The sequence below is a fragment of the Oryzias latipes genome, chromosome 11, assembly GCF_053564925.1.
Source record: "Oryzias latipes strain Hd-rR chromosome 11, Olatipes_Hd-rR_3.1".
NCBI lineage: Eukaryota > Metazoa > Chordata > Actinopteri > Beloniformes > Adrianichthyidae > Oryzias > Oryzias latipes.
Window position 1 is genome coordinate 13050447 of NC_136247.1, and position 15182 is coordinate 13065628.

The following is a 15182-nucleotide window of genomic DNA, read 5'->3' on the forward strand; positions in this document are numbered from 1 at the left end:
GCCTCTCCATGACCTTGATATGATTGTTCTTCAGCCATTTCTTGGTTGCCTTGGCTGTAGGTTCTAGGTCACTAACCTGTTGGAAGACCCATCCATGACTGATTTGAAGGGTCCTGGCTTAAGGATGGTAGGAAGTTCTCACTCAAGATTTTTCATTAATGGCTCCATCAACGTGGTGACGTAGCTCTGTGCAGAAAAATAGCCACAAAGCATAATGCTTCCACCTCCATGTTTGACAGTGGGGAAGCTGTTCTTGGGGTCATAGGTAGCAATTCTTTTCCTCCAAACCCAATGGTTGAGTTGATGCCAAAGAGCTCAGTTTTGAGCCAAACATTCCATTATGCAGAATAAACTGATAAAGCAAACCCTATTTTTCAGTGTGTGATTTTCATTTTTTCATAAATCTTAGGACAATTTAGAAGATAAAAGTAACAAATAAATGAAAACAGTATAATACAGCAAATATGTAAATATTTGATGTGATGAACAATGCTTATCTGATTTAGACCCAACATGAAATGTTTTTTGACACACACAAATCAAGTTGTGTTATTTAATGCTCGTAATTTAGACACAAATGATAGAAATGTTAGGTTTATATGCCAAAGAGGCCATGTGAAAAATTTAGTGCAAATACGCATGCGTGCGCGCCGTGCACATAAAGCCACCCCACCCCCACGTATCCGCGCGCCGGTCGGTGGGTGTTGGGCGTCAATAAAGGTAATCTGGTTGTCGCGCTTTCTGCATCTCTGCGCGAGCTAAAGAAGTCTCAAAGGTAAGAAATGTGAACACAAGAGGCAGTAATGAAAATACTTTATGGTCATCTGAATGTATTTTCATCTGACAGATGAATGCCGCTGTTGTTATCACTGTGACGGAAGAGCGGTGCTGAAAAATACGGCCTCCATCGAGAGACTGAACGTAACACGACTGCAGGTTACTATGATGATCATCATAGAAAAATGTATTAATTATTTGTTTCGACTGTATAGTTATTGTGGTGGAGCAGAGGAAGGGAGGTTTGTGAGAATCGGGGTTACATTAGCTAATGATTATGGCAGCGCTCGCGCCACCGCCGGTTTCCCGGCAAAAAAAAGGAACAGTAATTTACTGATATATTAAAGTGTTATGATTGACCTATTTAGGGTTTTTCTCCAAATTTACACAAAAAACGTTGTAACAACGATCATCTCGACTTGGTTTTGTAAATATTTTAAAACAGTCTCTGTCTCAGAGACCTGGACTGACTGACTCCTCCCCCTCACGTTCCAAACAGGAAGTACAAGGAGCCAAAATCCTTTAGACTTCTAAAGAGAAACAAACAGCTGTTAGTTAGTCATTCTATGGGTCAGATTAACCATTCTTGTTGTGATACCCTTTTCAACATGTTTTTGCTAATTCCAGTTATTTGTTTTACAAAACTGTTTCTTTATCACAAGTTATTCAAATTATAGACTGACCAACAGATGCCTCAGTAATAGCATGTGCCACCTTGAATGTTTGTTTGACAAATTCCACCAAGCTCACTTTCAGTGGAAGCAGTGTGGACTTTCAACAAGCTTACTCCTGATTGGCGACAGTAGTTGCCATAGAAATGTTGACTCAGATCAATCACTGTCAACTGGCTCCAACGTGGTGACGTCTTTATCACAGAGAAACGACGACAGAATTGACTTTGTTATGATGGATCTGGAAGTAAATGGGTGACGTCACACTCGCTCAGACCTTTTCTCTGATCCAGTCAAACTGCTTTTTTACCAGTTTTATTCCAGAAATCATTTTGGATAAGAGGAAAGACATCTTCAGCTCAAAACCAAGTCTTCATGACCTTTTTTTTTTATAACTTTTCTTTTTAAAATTCAGAAATAATAACCTGCACATTCTTACAAAACTGTTAGACTTCAATTGCTACCTTAATTTAATTGTAAAACTAACAACCATTGTCATTAATATGGCAATATTTTCCCCAAATCTTATCAGAATGTGGAACTGGAGACATAAAAATTCTGCTTTTCCTATTTTCAGCTGAATCTGCCACGAGGCTCGACAACGTCTTCCATCAACTGCAAAGCGGTGATCGCTGTGGCCGCCAAAACATCCAAATGTCAGGCGGGCTACAAAGATTTCAGGCCAAAAGAGAAAGCCTCACATGTGATGAAGTGTCTGTATTGGTATGTATTTACCATCTGTGACTCAGAGTCATTAACCAATTGTTGATCTGTTCACAGTGTTATATGATAATTTAAATTTTGACGATGACGATACAAAAATTGCTGCCAAACCTGCCAAAAAGTCCCGTCTCTTACCACACACATGTCGTGCCCCTAAGGTGCCCTAAGTTACCTGATCAAGCAGAAACGTGCTTTGCCTGGATGAAGGCCTTGTATCAGGTATACTGGTAATAATAATTTTACATTCACCTCAGTCTGTTGTTTTAACTCATTATTCATGGAAGCTTGATGACACAACATCTTCAATCTGCTTGAACTCTAGTTTGATTAGAAACTTTCATTTGTGAACCGTCAGCAGATCTTGTCATGTCTCACCAAAACAACCACACTAATCATTTTATCATTTTCATCCATTAAGGTTGGAAAAACCAGCAGCCCTCCAGTGCTTCAGCCGTCCAACCATCAACCGTTTCAGACATCCATCCTCCCACCACTTCAACCACCAATCTCTCCACCACTTCAGCCCCACAGCCGTCCACCAGTGTCCCAACTCCTGACATTTTACTATCCTGGTACAATCTTATTTTTCTGCACAGTTAGCAAAAATGATATGTTTTTTAGATATTCCTGTGTTTTTTTATCCTCAACAAATGTTTCTCCAAAGAAATATGAAAATACAGAATAATTCATCTGGTGGTTATTTTTACACTTTTCCTCAAATCTTTAATAAGAAAGAAATAATTCAGTTCAAGTTTACTTTAGCTTTTCTTTTTAATGGGCATTACAGTTGATATAAAACATATAACATGCAATTAAAATGTTTTGTAGTTAAAAACATTTTACACACTATTAAAAGATTCTATAAAATATTATTTAAATAAAAAAGGATTCCTTTCCAAGAAAATGTTGACTACCGTATATCTTACAATAGTAGCCCTGGCGTTTATTCCATCACAGACAGAACAGTGATGGTTAATGGGTTTATTTTGCAGCAAAATTTCATCAAGAAATGCAGACAAACACCAGCAGATGAACATTTCAGGATTTATTCAAGTGATGAGAACATTGGATTGTGTTCTGATCAGCACTGGCTGTTGACGTTTCTTTTCTCCTTGAAGCATCAGCCTCCGTATCAAAAATCATGTTGGTTGTCATGAGGATCTCTTTCCTGGAGACACGCCCACCTTTCCGTCTTTGTGCAATAATTCATGTTCAAACCAGTTCTTCTAATTTGTCGCTTTTCTTTGCATTTCCACCAGTAAAAAGTAATACGACAAAATACTTGCAGAATTTGTAAAGATTTGGATTTTGTATTATTAATTTGCCTTTTTTAGTCTTTTATTATAAAATAACTATGCATTATTACTTTATTTTAACTAACACATTTATCTTAGTTTACAGTAGTCCTCTTAAACATCTCTTAAACAAGTTTACACTTTTCATCTTTCAGAATGCAGCCGTGTGATTGGAGGAAAAGATTAATATGCAATGAGGACATTTAAAGAAAAAAGGAGCAGTTTTTATTTTACATTATTACTATTTTAAAGTAGAACTCTAATGTATATAAATGCTTTTTTATTCATTTGTTTGGCATATTTACTGTGTTAGAGTTCTGATGATTGTTTTGAGTGGTAAACGTTTTTATTTTATTTATGAAACCCAGATGGAGTTAATGGAGTGCTCGTCATGTTTTATGTTGTATATATTATTAATGAATTTATTTATTTATTTTGAAGTGCCTATTTGCAAGTAAAGAAGGCGGGGTTATGGTTAAAATACGTACGGACAATCCAGCAACGTGCCTCTTCAACATGAATTTCCATCAGTTTTTTTGCTTGGTCGCAAATAAATAAGTCCAAATAATAATCAGCCTAATTTGTTTTTTTGTTTATTTAAAATTATATTAATATTTTCTAATTTTCTTTGTCAATAAAAGGACAAAAGGGGTAGATGATGGATGCATGTCCAAGTTTTATTATTCATGTTCTACAAGTTGTTAGATATTGATTATTTGATGCTTTTGTGCTATGCGTTAAAAATCAATTTAATATTGTAATTATTCATAAATATTTGAATAATACTAATATTTCCTACAAAGGATAATTGACACTAATCAAATTAAAAACAGTCGTCCTGTAAGCACTGAGTGAACAAACTGTAGCCCATTGTCTATCACTGTTTGATTGAACCTTCTCTACTTTTCTTGCAGGGGGGGGTCATGGCCTCTACGCTGGATTCCAAAAAAGAGACAAAAAAAACCCCGACCTCAACCCCCACTCTTAGTCAGACATGTTTATTTTTTTATTTACAATAATAAATAATATACTATGTACATTTATTCTGTTTTACTTTTTTATACTTAGTTTCTTTATTTCCTATAATATTTATTAGTAGTTGTTGTTTGTTGATGTTAGTTCTTTTTAGCCCCTTTTATGTTAAAATAGACGTAAATGATCCAGATGCTGATATTCTAATATATAGACAGATTTATGAATGAATTATTCTCAACAGAAGTTCAACACTATTGTGGTAGCAGTCTGACTGTTTTACTGTTTAGTTTTACTGCAATCTGTCGTGCCTCACCCACTGTCCATCCCATAAAAAGAACAATTCTACATCATTAACCTTTTATTATTTTTATTCATATGGCACATTCATAAATACAAAGTTAGAAATTATACCCCCCATTTTTCTATCTTTATCAATGAGTTCAAACAAAACATGAACACAATAAGAAACTCTGACCATAAGAAAGCATTTAAAACATTCAATCTGTGCGTCAGTTTCAATGTTTTTGTGAAAAATTTCATAATAATCCTCTGGTTTGTTTCTTTCTTGTTGCTGTTGGGAATTGTTGTTTTGAATTGTTACAGTCAATAAAGTTTGTATAAAAAACAACTGCAATCTGTCATGCGACATGATACCTGCAAAACAAAAAGTTTGCATTAGTAATGGAAACATTAATTTCTGTAAAAAAAATAAAAATAAACACCTGTTTGTCGCTGGGCTTATTTTTAGAACTTAACCTTCCCGATAAACGTGGGACCAATCACAAAACCAGTTTAGAGCCAAACGTCTTTTTTTATTATTTACAGTGTATTTCTAAACTCAACTAGTTGATGTTGAAAAAATACGCTTGCATGGACGTTACGACAGAGTACATCGGTCCCTAGAAATGTTATTAAACCTAAATATTAAACCTCAGACGATCTTATTTTACGAGATTTTTCCACAGGAAAAAAAAGAAACTCGCGTCACATGACCCCACGTCAGCCCACAGATATGATGGAAAAGATCAGACATTGTACACAGCATTTAGACTTGTAGTGTGAATACTTTAACATGTAAAAGATTATTGAATAAAAAAATCGCTAAGTAAATTTAGAGAACTCTCCAGTCTGTTCCTGAACAACATTCTTCCGGTTTGTTTAAATGTCCTTCAAAGTCGCAACAACACAGCATGAAACCTATACACGGGTCCGTAAATGTAAATAAAAATAATTAATAAATAGCAACGTACCTTTTCACGAGATCTTCTATATGAAAAAAGAGAAAGTCACGTCACGTGACCCACGTCAGGCTGCATATATTTATGGAAAAGATCAAACGCGTTCAGATCCTTTGAGGAAAAGTTGAACGAAACAAACAAACTACGAACTGCATGTCTGCAATGAATGGATATTATGAAAATAAAGGGGATATATACTGCTAGAAATGTTTTCAAAAATAAATTAGTCCACAATCACTCCTATTTTATGGCATTTTCTGCGGAAAAAAGAGAAACATATTAGTCACGTGACCCACGCGCACGTCTGCAGATATGAATGAAAGTTAACGTGTTTCTCCAACGTAACACAGAGCCTTCGGGAGAAAAAGTTGAACGAAACAAGCAAACTACAAACTGTATGTCCTAAATGAAAGCATATTTTAAAAGAAAATGGTATATTTCTCACTAGAAATGTTGTCAAAATAAAAATTAGTCCTCAAAATATCTTGTTTTATGGGATATTCCACCGAAAAAATGAACGTGCATCCGCCATGTTTTTTGCTCAAGGCAGGCCAAACCTCCAAAGTCACGTGATCCTGAGAAGGCTCGTAGAAAATGAATAGAAAAATGAAACGTATCCCCTCACAGTTTAGGGGGCGTTTTTGTAAAACTCTCACGCATTTCCATGTGGACAAATGTAGCTACTACACATTTTAGGATGAGACTGGGTTGTTGAAACTGTATCAAGGCTGGACACATTTTTATTGTGTAGTGACCAATATTAGCTCAAGGAATTTACATTTGCATTACCGCAGGTGAGGCAGCTTTTTCTAGTTATTTTATTTTTCTTCAGGTAGACATTCTTATAAATTATATTGTTCTGCACATACTACCATCATTTTATTTGTGGAATGCTCTCCCGTAAAGTTTTAAAGAAACAACAACCATCAGTGCCTGATTTCCAATGGCTAATTATCATTAAATTATTACTTTTGTTGTTTTCAAGCTGTTCTCTTAAAACAAGGGTACCATTAGTTTTGTTTACACCTATTGAAATGTAACATCTAGGTATAGAAAAAATGAATGCACCTACAAATACTACTGACATATGTGCATCCTTGTGTGACCTCACATGAGGAACAAAAGAGGTGATCAGATGCCCACGGAGCTTCTTTTGAAGTTATTTCCTCCTATATTATTTTCACCTCAATGCGCAGGTCACCTCAGCCTCTGCCTCCATAAGTATGTTCTACGTACATGTGAAGTTGGATAATCTGTTTTCTTTGACATCTTTAGTGCATCTGAGCTCATCTCAAAGTGACTGTCATGCCAATGTAAAACAGTGCTTGGTGCAGTTAGAATAATGGCTGAAACATAAACCCTCGTCTATGCTTTTAGAGATCTCCTTCTAAATGCTGACCCGTACTCCAGAGAAAGTTCGCTCAGCTTCAAAGGAAGTAATTTTCATTTAATGTTCCAGAAATTATCTGTACGGGACTTTTACCTCTGGTACACAAACATGGTCGGGAGCATACACATATTGGAAGTGCACAATTGTTTGCTCACACAGTTGGTTTCATTTATTACTGTTTTGTCCATTGGAGTTCTTCAAGGTTAATCAGTTTAACAGTTTGGATTCTGTCTGTTGTTTTCACAGAGGTAACTTTGCAGCAAAACATGTACATACGTTCACCTTTAATATTTCATTCACTATGATTATTGTATATGTGTGTACAATTATTTTTCGTTATGCCAACTAAAAAGGGATTTTCAAGCATTTTGGGTCTTTCAGTCATTACTGTAGCAACCGTGACTCTACGTACTCAAATACCTTTATGTATCTTCACACTAGAATTCATTTTTTGCCCTAATTAAAATAGTAAAGAACGTTTTCTCTCTCTTGGTCTCTCTTTTTATTCCAGGTGATGCCCCGCCCCCACTGACACCTATTCTGGTTAATTAACCACACATGTGATAACTGTTGAGATCAGCTTTGCCTACAACTCAGAGGCAAATTTTATGATAAACTGCTAAAAGTTTTTTTGATTTTAGCTAAACGTGGCCTTATCATTATCAAAAGACCACTGGGAATGCTTTGAAAGTAAACCAAAAAATGATGGGAATGGGACTTTAAAGTAAAGTGTCCAATAGAGAGGGGTTACTGGGTCTCAAAATTTTGGTATGACCCAACTTTGGATTTGACCCACAATCTTCGGTTCTAAGGTCCCCTTATTGAGAATTGTTAGGGCTCTGTGGTTCCTCATTGTCAGAACGTTCTACTGCTGTAAAGCCAAAAGAGAAATGGAAAGCTGAATTTTGGCCTTAGGACAATGTAGAAGTATTGTAAAGTTTAAAGCAGAAAATTACTTCAAAAACGCAAAATCACGTCTTCTTAAATACTCAAAATTAAGCGACAAAAAATAAGGTTTCTCTTTTATTTTCTCAATTTAAAACCATTTTATTTATCCAAATGTTGTTGACTTAAAAAAATCAATAATGGTGATAAATAATGAATTCAAAGTATAAATATGAAAAAGTACTGCAGTGAGTTCCAGTAAGGACAAACAATCCTTTGTTCCGGCTCAACATTTTTATGCTGCTGAACGTTGTTAAATTCATTTTTTATGTCAGTTGAACAGGTTAACATTCATGACTCACAAATTAGACCTTATCTTGTTGCAGAGGTTCATTCAGGTGGAGTATTCGATTGTTTCATTATAGAAAGTTTGCTTCAACAATGAAACAACAAAACAAAAAGCTTGTCAGGAGACCGACTTGTGGCAGGAATTTTAAACTTCTACGAAGAGCAAAGTCCACAAAAGATAGAAAAAAGATGATAGTAGATGAACTGAAAATTCTATTTTTAAAACTCATCGCAAAAAAATAACCGAACCAAAACTAAACAACCTTCACAAAGCCTTTTGTTGCCTTAATCAGACAGGATTGACTATCAAGCAGAGGAAACAAAAGCAAACGCTACTTTCTTTACAGATCATTTCCATAGAGGTCTAAGTATTTATTTTAAAGCAAGGTTTTTTATGAAAAACTGAGCTGAAAGGTATAGAAAAATAGCATTATGTCATCTCTTTTGCGCTGTAAAAATGTGTTGATGAGTTGGAGCAGGCCTGTTATATCGAGATTGAAATTCAGGAAGAAGAGATGGAGAAGCTTCAGTGTTTAAAAGAAAAGTAATACGTTTTGCAAAATCTGTTAAAAATCTGTAATAACTCTAGAAAAAAAAAGCAAAAAAGTGCTTTAATTTCTTTTCCCAGCAAGTTATGATTTAGTGCGTGGATGAACCTGATATAATTGTACCTTTTTTTTTGACACAATTTAAAGCAGAAGGTCATAAATCTTAATCCAAAATTAACATAAAGACTTAGTGAAAAACAGACAGAAATGAAGCCTATCAGCTGATAAGTTTGTTGCCTAAAAACCAGTAGTGGGTAAAGAATTTGCGCACAAATCTTCTTACCGTCAAACTAACATCCCACAATAATAAAGACTCTTTAAGTCAATCCACAGATGACACAAGTCCCGGCTCGCATATCAACACAAAACGCACACATAAAAGGCAAGCCGCCAGAAAGAACCTCTAATCCTACAGCAAACCTAAATGCGTTCGCTCTGATACAGACTCTTCAACAAACACCAGGGCTCAATTACAGCAGGTGGGAACTGAGATGTTCATGAGTGGATCCATGCAGATTATACATGAGCTGCTTCTAGGATTTTGGTTCATTTCCGTCACTTAAGGATGTGCTGAACCGTTTATGGTTGTTACATTTTACATTTATTACATTTCATTGTTTTTTATTTAATATTTTTTACATTTCCCCCTGTCTTTTAGAATGTTTAAGACAGGGGGAATTACGGCACATTCGGCTCCCAACGGCGGCTGTGACTGCAGCAGCTCCCAAGGGGATGGGTCAAATGCCCAAAGCAAATAACACACCGTCAAGAGTGTGCCAACTGATAAGCCTTTGCCTTTTGGCCACCAAGTCTCCTTTTCACCTGTGTTTTGCTCCTCAGCTGCTTCATTTCATGACAATCTCTGTCCAAGAGGTTTAACTGCAGTCTTTTCCAGCTTTCAGGCACATTTACAAAAGTCAGTGGTGTCATCCAACCACTAAAGCTTAGAGTTAACAATTATTCAGACTTGTTGTCTATTGGAGGAAACTGAAATACTGCTGAGGATAAACTGCTCAAGAGAAACCAGACTTTGAACCAGCACCTTCTCAAAAGATCTGTTTATACTGACGTTTCATGTAATCCTCTCGCATGTATCTAATTCCTTGCTTTTCTTTAAATTTTTCTGTCAGAATCCAACAGATCTGCATCATTTCATTGCAGATAAACGCCACAAGTAAGCTGCGAGCTTCTCATCTCAGTCTCTGCTTTTGGCCATTACTCACACCTTGGAGCATCAGCGACCCACTAGGTAATCTCCTATTAGGCTGACTTAGCACCTAAGGAATTGGAGCTCAACATAATGCAAGTGACATTTCCCATAATTTTAGGGAATACCGCAAAACTATTTCTTTTCTTGTTCGCATAATTGTGGGTAATTTAGTTTGTGGGAGAAAATGACTGTGCTCTCACAGGCTGAATAATCAGAAGTTTGCAGAAACTGAAGGGGAAATTGTAACTGGAACTGTTAGAGCCTGGAGCTTTCTGAGAGCTTTTCAGTGCAGTTGCACAACGGGAAGTTGAGCCCACAGTCTGGGAAAAAAAATCCTGATTCTATTCATAATGGAGACATGTGAATTCTTAACCATTTTTATCCGTCAAAGTTGAAATTAATGCTTTGAAATTTTAAAAATGGGTTTTGCCAACAGAACCGAGAGAGAAGTGAGCTACATTTGAATCTTTTTTCTCAAAAATAAAAAAAATCAATTTACTTGTATCTTTTTAAAATGAATAGTCTCTTTGGTAAAAGAAGTGTTTTTTATTGTATTTCAATGTATTAATCTTTTCGGTGGCCCTAAAACTCCGTCGTAGCCTTGCTCATTTCTAAAGTTTTTTTTTTTCATAGAGTCCTCCAACACCTGAAGTTTTCTGAATAATCAAATCACGCTTTTAAAAAATTGAACGCATAATTTTCAAGTTTTTGCTTTTTCTGTCTAAAAATAGCAAATTACTATTACGATTTTTTGGAAAATATCATCCTTTCTTAGTGCAGTATTTTTCATGAGTCTCATTATGTTTGCATGATTGTAACTGAAATAATTAACCCAAACAGAACCAAGCTCCTTCATCAAGACTTGAGATTATCATAAATTTCACCAGAAGTTTGACAGAATGTTCCCCCTGCATCGTCAAACTTCACATTTCCACAACACCTGACACCTTTAGACATTTGCTGGTGGCTTGAAAAAAAGTGAAACTGTTGTGCAACTGTTCTGTCTGACAACAAATCTATTTTACAAGGTTTTCTCTGGTTTGCATGTCAACCATTAGACAGCTCAAGGCTCACAGAATCAAGCTATGTCAGAAATTTTTGCTTACAGTCTGCTTTATTTAAAATCAAAGCTTAAAGCATCTTTCAAATCCAAACAGAGCTGCAGATTCTCAAGGCCGCTGAAGTTTTATGTATCCATAGGTTCACCCCAGAGAGCATTTTCTACACGTGTTTACTCCGATTTCTTATAGTCGGTTTTGTAGAAGCCTCATCAACTCAGCACCTTGATCCATCTGCTCCTGGATTCCAACCATGAACAAGTCAAGAAGTCGAGCTGAACTTTCTGCATTTGTTTTGTGTCTTTTCATCTTAATTCTGAAACATTTTTAATTATATTTTTATTATTGATGCTGTAACCACGTCATTGTTGAATTGAAAAATTCATCAGACACTGTTAGAGCAGCAGTGGGAAGCTTTACAGGCTTTTCTGTAGTAAAACGGATCCACTATAGGAAAAATGTAACTAGTAAAAGTAAATGTATACGTTTTTTCCATGCAGAGCAATTTCAATCCTGGTTTTGTAAGATTTGCTAAAGTGAAAGAAAAATAAACATTGGTCCTAAAAGACGCAGTCGAATGAAAATCATTTTTTTGGTGTTATTAACAAGTCCTTGCAGGATTTTTCTGATGATGGACACATGTATTAAAATTAAGCCTAAAATTGCATTGAGTATTTTTTTAGTATTTCTTTTTTAAATGGTTGTATATCAGGAGCAAACAAAAAAAAAAACAGTTTAAAAAAAAGCTTATTTGTGATGTAAAAAATACACTGGGTGGGCCACAAGCTCCCTGCTCGGGAAAAGGGGAAGAGGGGTGGGCTTGCTCCTCGCCAACTGTCCCGCCCACAACTCAGAGATGAATTTCTAACGAACTACTACCATTCTGCGGAAACTATGTGCTAGAAAACTACATTTTTTCTTTGTCTGTTTTTGGCTAAAAATGGCACAATTATGATTTAAAGACCACTGGCAACGCTTTGAAAAAAGATCAAAAGATGACTGGTGTGGGGCTTCAAAGTGGACAAAAGTCACATGTAGCCACAAACACTGTAGTCACACAATCCCTGGATTTTATTGGTTTGATATAAAGGCAAGTTTTTATTTCTACGATTGTCTCATTTGTGTATTAATTTGAACCACTCTCTGTAATAAATGTGACCAGCACACCTGATGGAATATGCTAAGTGAGGCTGATGAATCAACTGTTAGAAAAAGGGCAACTTTGATCCTGAATATAAAATGTGAAGTTCATTCACGAACAGTAGAAATCCACAAATTGTCTTGAATAAAGAGGCATAAAAAATTTGTAATATGTCGGCATGTTTATTTTTAGCTCCAAAGTAGTGCAGTTTTAAACTGGTATTAAAAAAAATGTCCAGACCTAATCTCTCTGAATGGTCCAAAAGAGCACAATGTGTGCAGAGATTGGTACAAGGTCTTTTCCCAGTTGGACATGTCCATAAATGCCTCACCAGGAACTCGTCTGGGTTGCATTATTGTCAGATATCCATACCACCTCATCTGCTTCCCCTTGATGTCAAAGAGTGACGGCCCCTCCTCTCGATGACGAACATCAAAGCTTGTTTTTAAGGGAGACCCCAGGCACCATGCAAATAAAGCTTTTTTTCTGCTTTCTGTTATGGTGTTTGTGTATAATCCTCAGCTCATGGTTGCAAATGAAAGTGGGAATGTGAACCAAATTTTCTCTAAATGAAGCATCCTACTTATGCACCATCAGTCCACTAAAAGATAAATCTAACACATTTCTGAAATGATAACTAAGAAACTGTCTTTCGCCACTTGTGAAATTATAAAGATGTTTCTGCACCAAATTGTAGTAAATGTAAAAATTTCTACAGGAAGTGTTTGGTTGATTTTGATAGGATGCTTTTTTATGCGGTGTAGCGCCTTTAAAAACCTATGACAAATATAAAACAAGGTTTTGTGTCAGCACTGAATGCACACCAGCTTTATCGGAGTACTCTTGAATCAAAGGACATCAAAGAGAGGAGATGTTAGAGGAAATAAAATCCGGAATATCATCAAAAGCTTGAATTAGTGAAATTGGCCAGAACAGAAAAATGAACAAATGAGTTCAAACCCTTTTGTCAGCACGTTGCGGTTGAAACCAAAGATAAATCCGCAGCTGTCTCAATTGCGTCAGTCACTATCATGTCATGTTCATTCAGAACCAAATTAACTGCTTTTCTCTGTGCCATTCTGGCCTGTTCAGACCCAGCTCATTAAAAAAACTCCAGCAGGAATCCAAACTGCATTAAAATTTCGGCTTTTCTTTGTGGAATAAATCTAATGAATTGAGACTGGGGCCCCACAAAGCCACAACAGCGAAAAAAAAACACAAAAACTACTGATAATGGCTGAGTTTTCTTGACAGATTAAAAACTAATAATGGAATTCATTTCATTAATTGTAATGAGTTCTTTGCGTTTGGGGTTTTAATTAGCTGGCAGATGTGCAATGTGCCAAAAAAAAACAAAAAACAGATTCAATTTGATGTCAGTGGTCTAAATTCCCAAATCTCATAAAAAGAAGCACTGAGCTGGGCTCCAGGCTACAAGGCTTTAGACAGCAATAAGGCTGCAATGCTGGGATTGTCATTATCATTTCACTAAATCCTAATAAAAAAAATGCATTTACTGATGTATGTTGTTCAATCGCTATATTGCTGTCTTTGTTTGTGATTTTGCATGTTGCTCTTTTTTTTAATCAGAGCTCTCTGGTCTGCATCCAGACCTTGTCAATTAGTCTCTTCCATGCCGCTGTCCAATGGTGAAAGGTGATACCACACTTTTAAGATTTGATATGATTGAGATTATTTTTTTCAGAAAATATTTGATATTGTTTACAGATTACTGGTAATTTGTTACCGGTGTTTTTTATTTTTTTATTTTTTTGTCTCAAGCATATTATTTGTTATCCTAAAAACAAATGCAAAGGGTAAAACAGACTATACCCTTCTTTCTAAAACTACTCATGCCGTGCCGTGTTCTTGATAAGGCTAAAGCTCCGTTCACACCTTTTATGTTATGTGTGTTCAAGAGCGCACTAAACGCGGGTTTTTGAATGCCTGTTTAGCCCATGGTGTACACACTGAACAAGCAGGAAGGGCATTTTGCTTCTTCTAATTTGTCAATCACTAGCCGCAGGTACATGTGCAAAATATCTTGATCGGATCAAAGGTCGGATTAGAATTCAACCATGTACATGGGCCGAGAAAAACTTTTTATTTTTGATTAGAGCAAACGTGTACATGTGCAGCACTTTCGGTCAGAATAAATCATTTGCACATGCGCAGTTCTTTTCAAAGTACCAGAAGAGGAAATGAGTCCTGCTGTAAACAAGCCGAGCTGCCACATGCATTTTTGTAGCATATCCGTAATATACAAGGTGCTTCTTTTTGTTATTGTTATAGTTATTATGAAGCGCCTGTTCCCTCATCATTTTATTTTTAATCTGTGTGGTTGGTACTTTTTTTGTGGCAGAATGAAGCCGGAAGAAGGGTTAGGAGTAGGCTAACATGCGCTAACAACAACATTTAGCCTGGATAAACGTGAAAATCGATGCGGGAAATGCCGCAATCTGCATCTTGGCTGCACGTAAATATGTGGGACTAACATCAGCCTTTATTTTATCAGGACACGACTGGAAACACATCCAGGTGATTGTTTGAATGGTTTCTAAGGACTGAGAGGCATTTCTGCTTTGAAACGTTGTGGATTTCAAATATTATGGGTTATTTTAAACAAAAAAACACTACATAAGTCAAGGTGCAAACAATATTTCTTTTGAGGGGAAAAATTTGAAAAACAAAAACTAAATCATTGCAAAATTCGATTTTCTGATTTAAATATTCAATTACTAATATATCAGTTCAAACACTGTGATACTTTCTGATCTTACAATATCCAAAGAGTTATAGAAGTTTGAAGATACTGTTGACAAAACACTGCTCCATAGGCCTAAGTGCTACACTAGTTATATTTGCCTGCAGAAAGTTCGGACATAAGATATTTAAAGGTGTTACAAATTAAAATCACTTTAGC

At 36.0% G+C, this 15182-nt stretch overlaps 1 protein-coding gene and 2 long non-coding RNA genes across 7 annotated transcripts in view; 1 reads left to right on the forward strand and 2 right to left on the reverse strand.

Moving 5' to 3' along the window:
* The window catches only part of pvrl2l (PVR cell adhesion molecule related 2 like), a 340090-nt gene that overhangs the window by 115788 nt on the left and 209120 nt on the right, over positions 1-15182 (reverse strand). The gene's annotated exons all lie outside the window — the stretch shown is intronic.
* Positions 655-5069, forward strand: LOC144995272 (uncharacterized). Of its 2 annotated transcripts, XR_013658865.1 has the most exons (6): positions 655-775; positions 848-936; positions 2026-2171; positions 2330-2390; positions 2590-2743; positions 4381-4517. It is a non-coding gene; the product is annotated as an uncharacterized LOC144995272 (long non-coding RNA). The 2 variants fall into 2 exon arrangements; XR_013658864.1 differs by lacking the exon at positions 2330-2390 and having other exon boundaries at positions 4381-5069.
* Positions 4782-6235, reverse strand: LOC144995273 (uncharacterized). The gene is made up of 3 exons (XR_013658866.1): positions 6125-6235; positions 5692-5936; positions 4782-5095 (listed from the first exon to the last, which is right to left on the reverse strand). It is a non-coding gene; the product is annotated as an uncharacterized LOC144995273 (long non-coding RNA).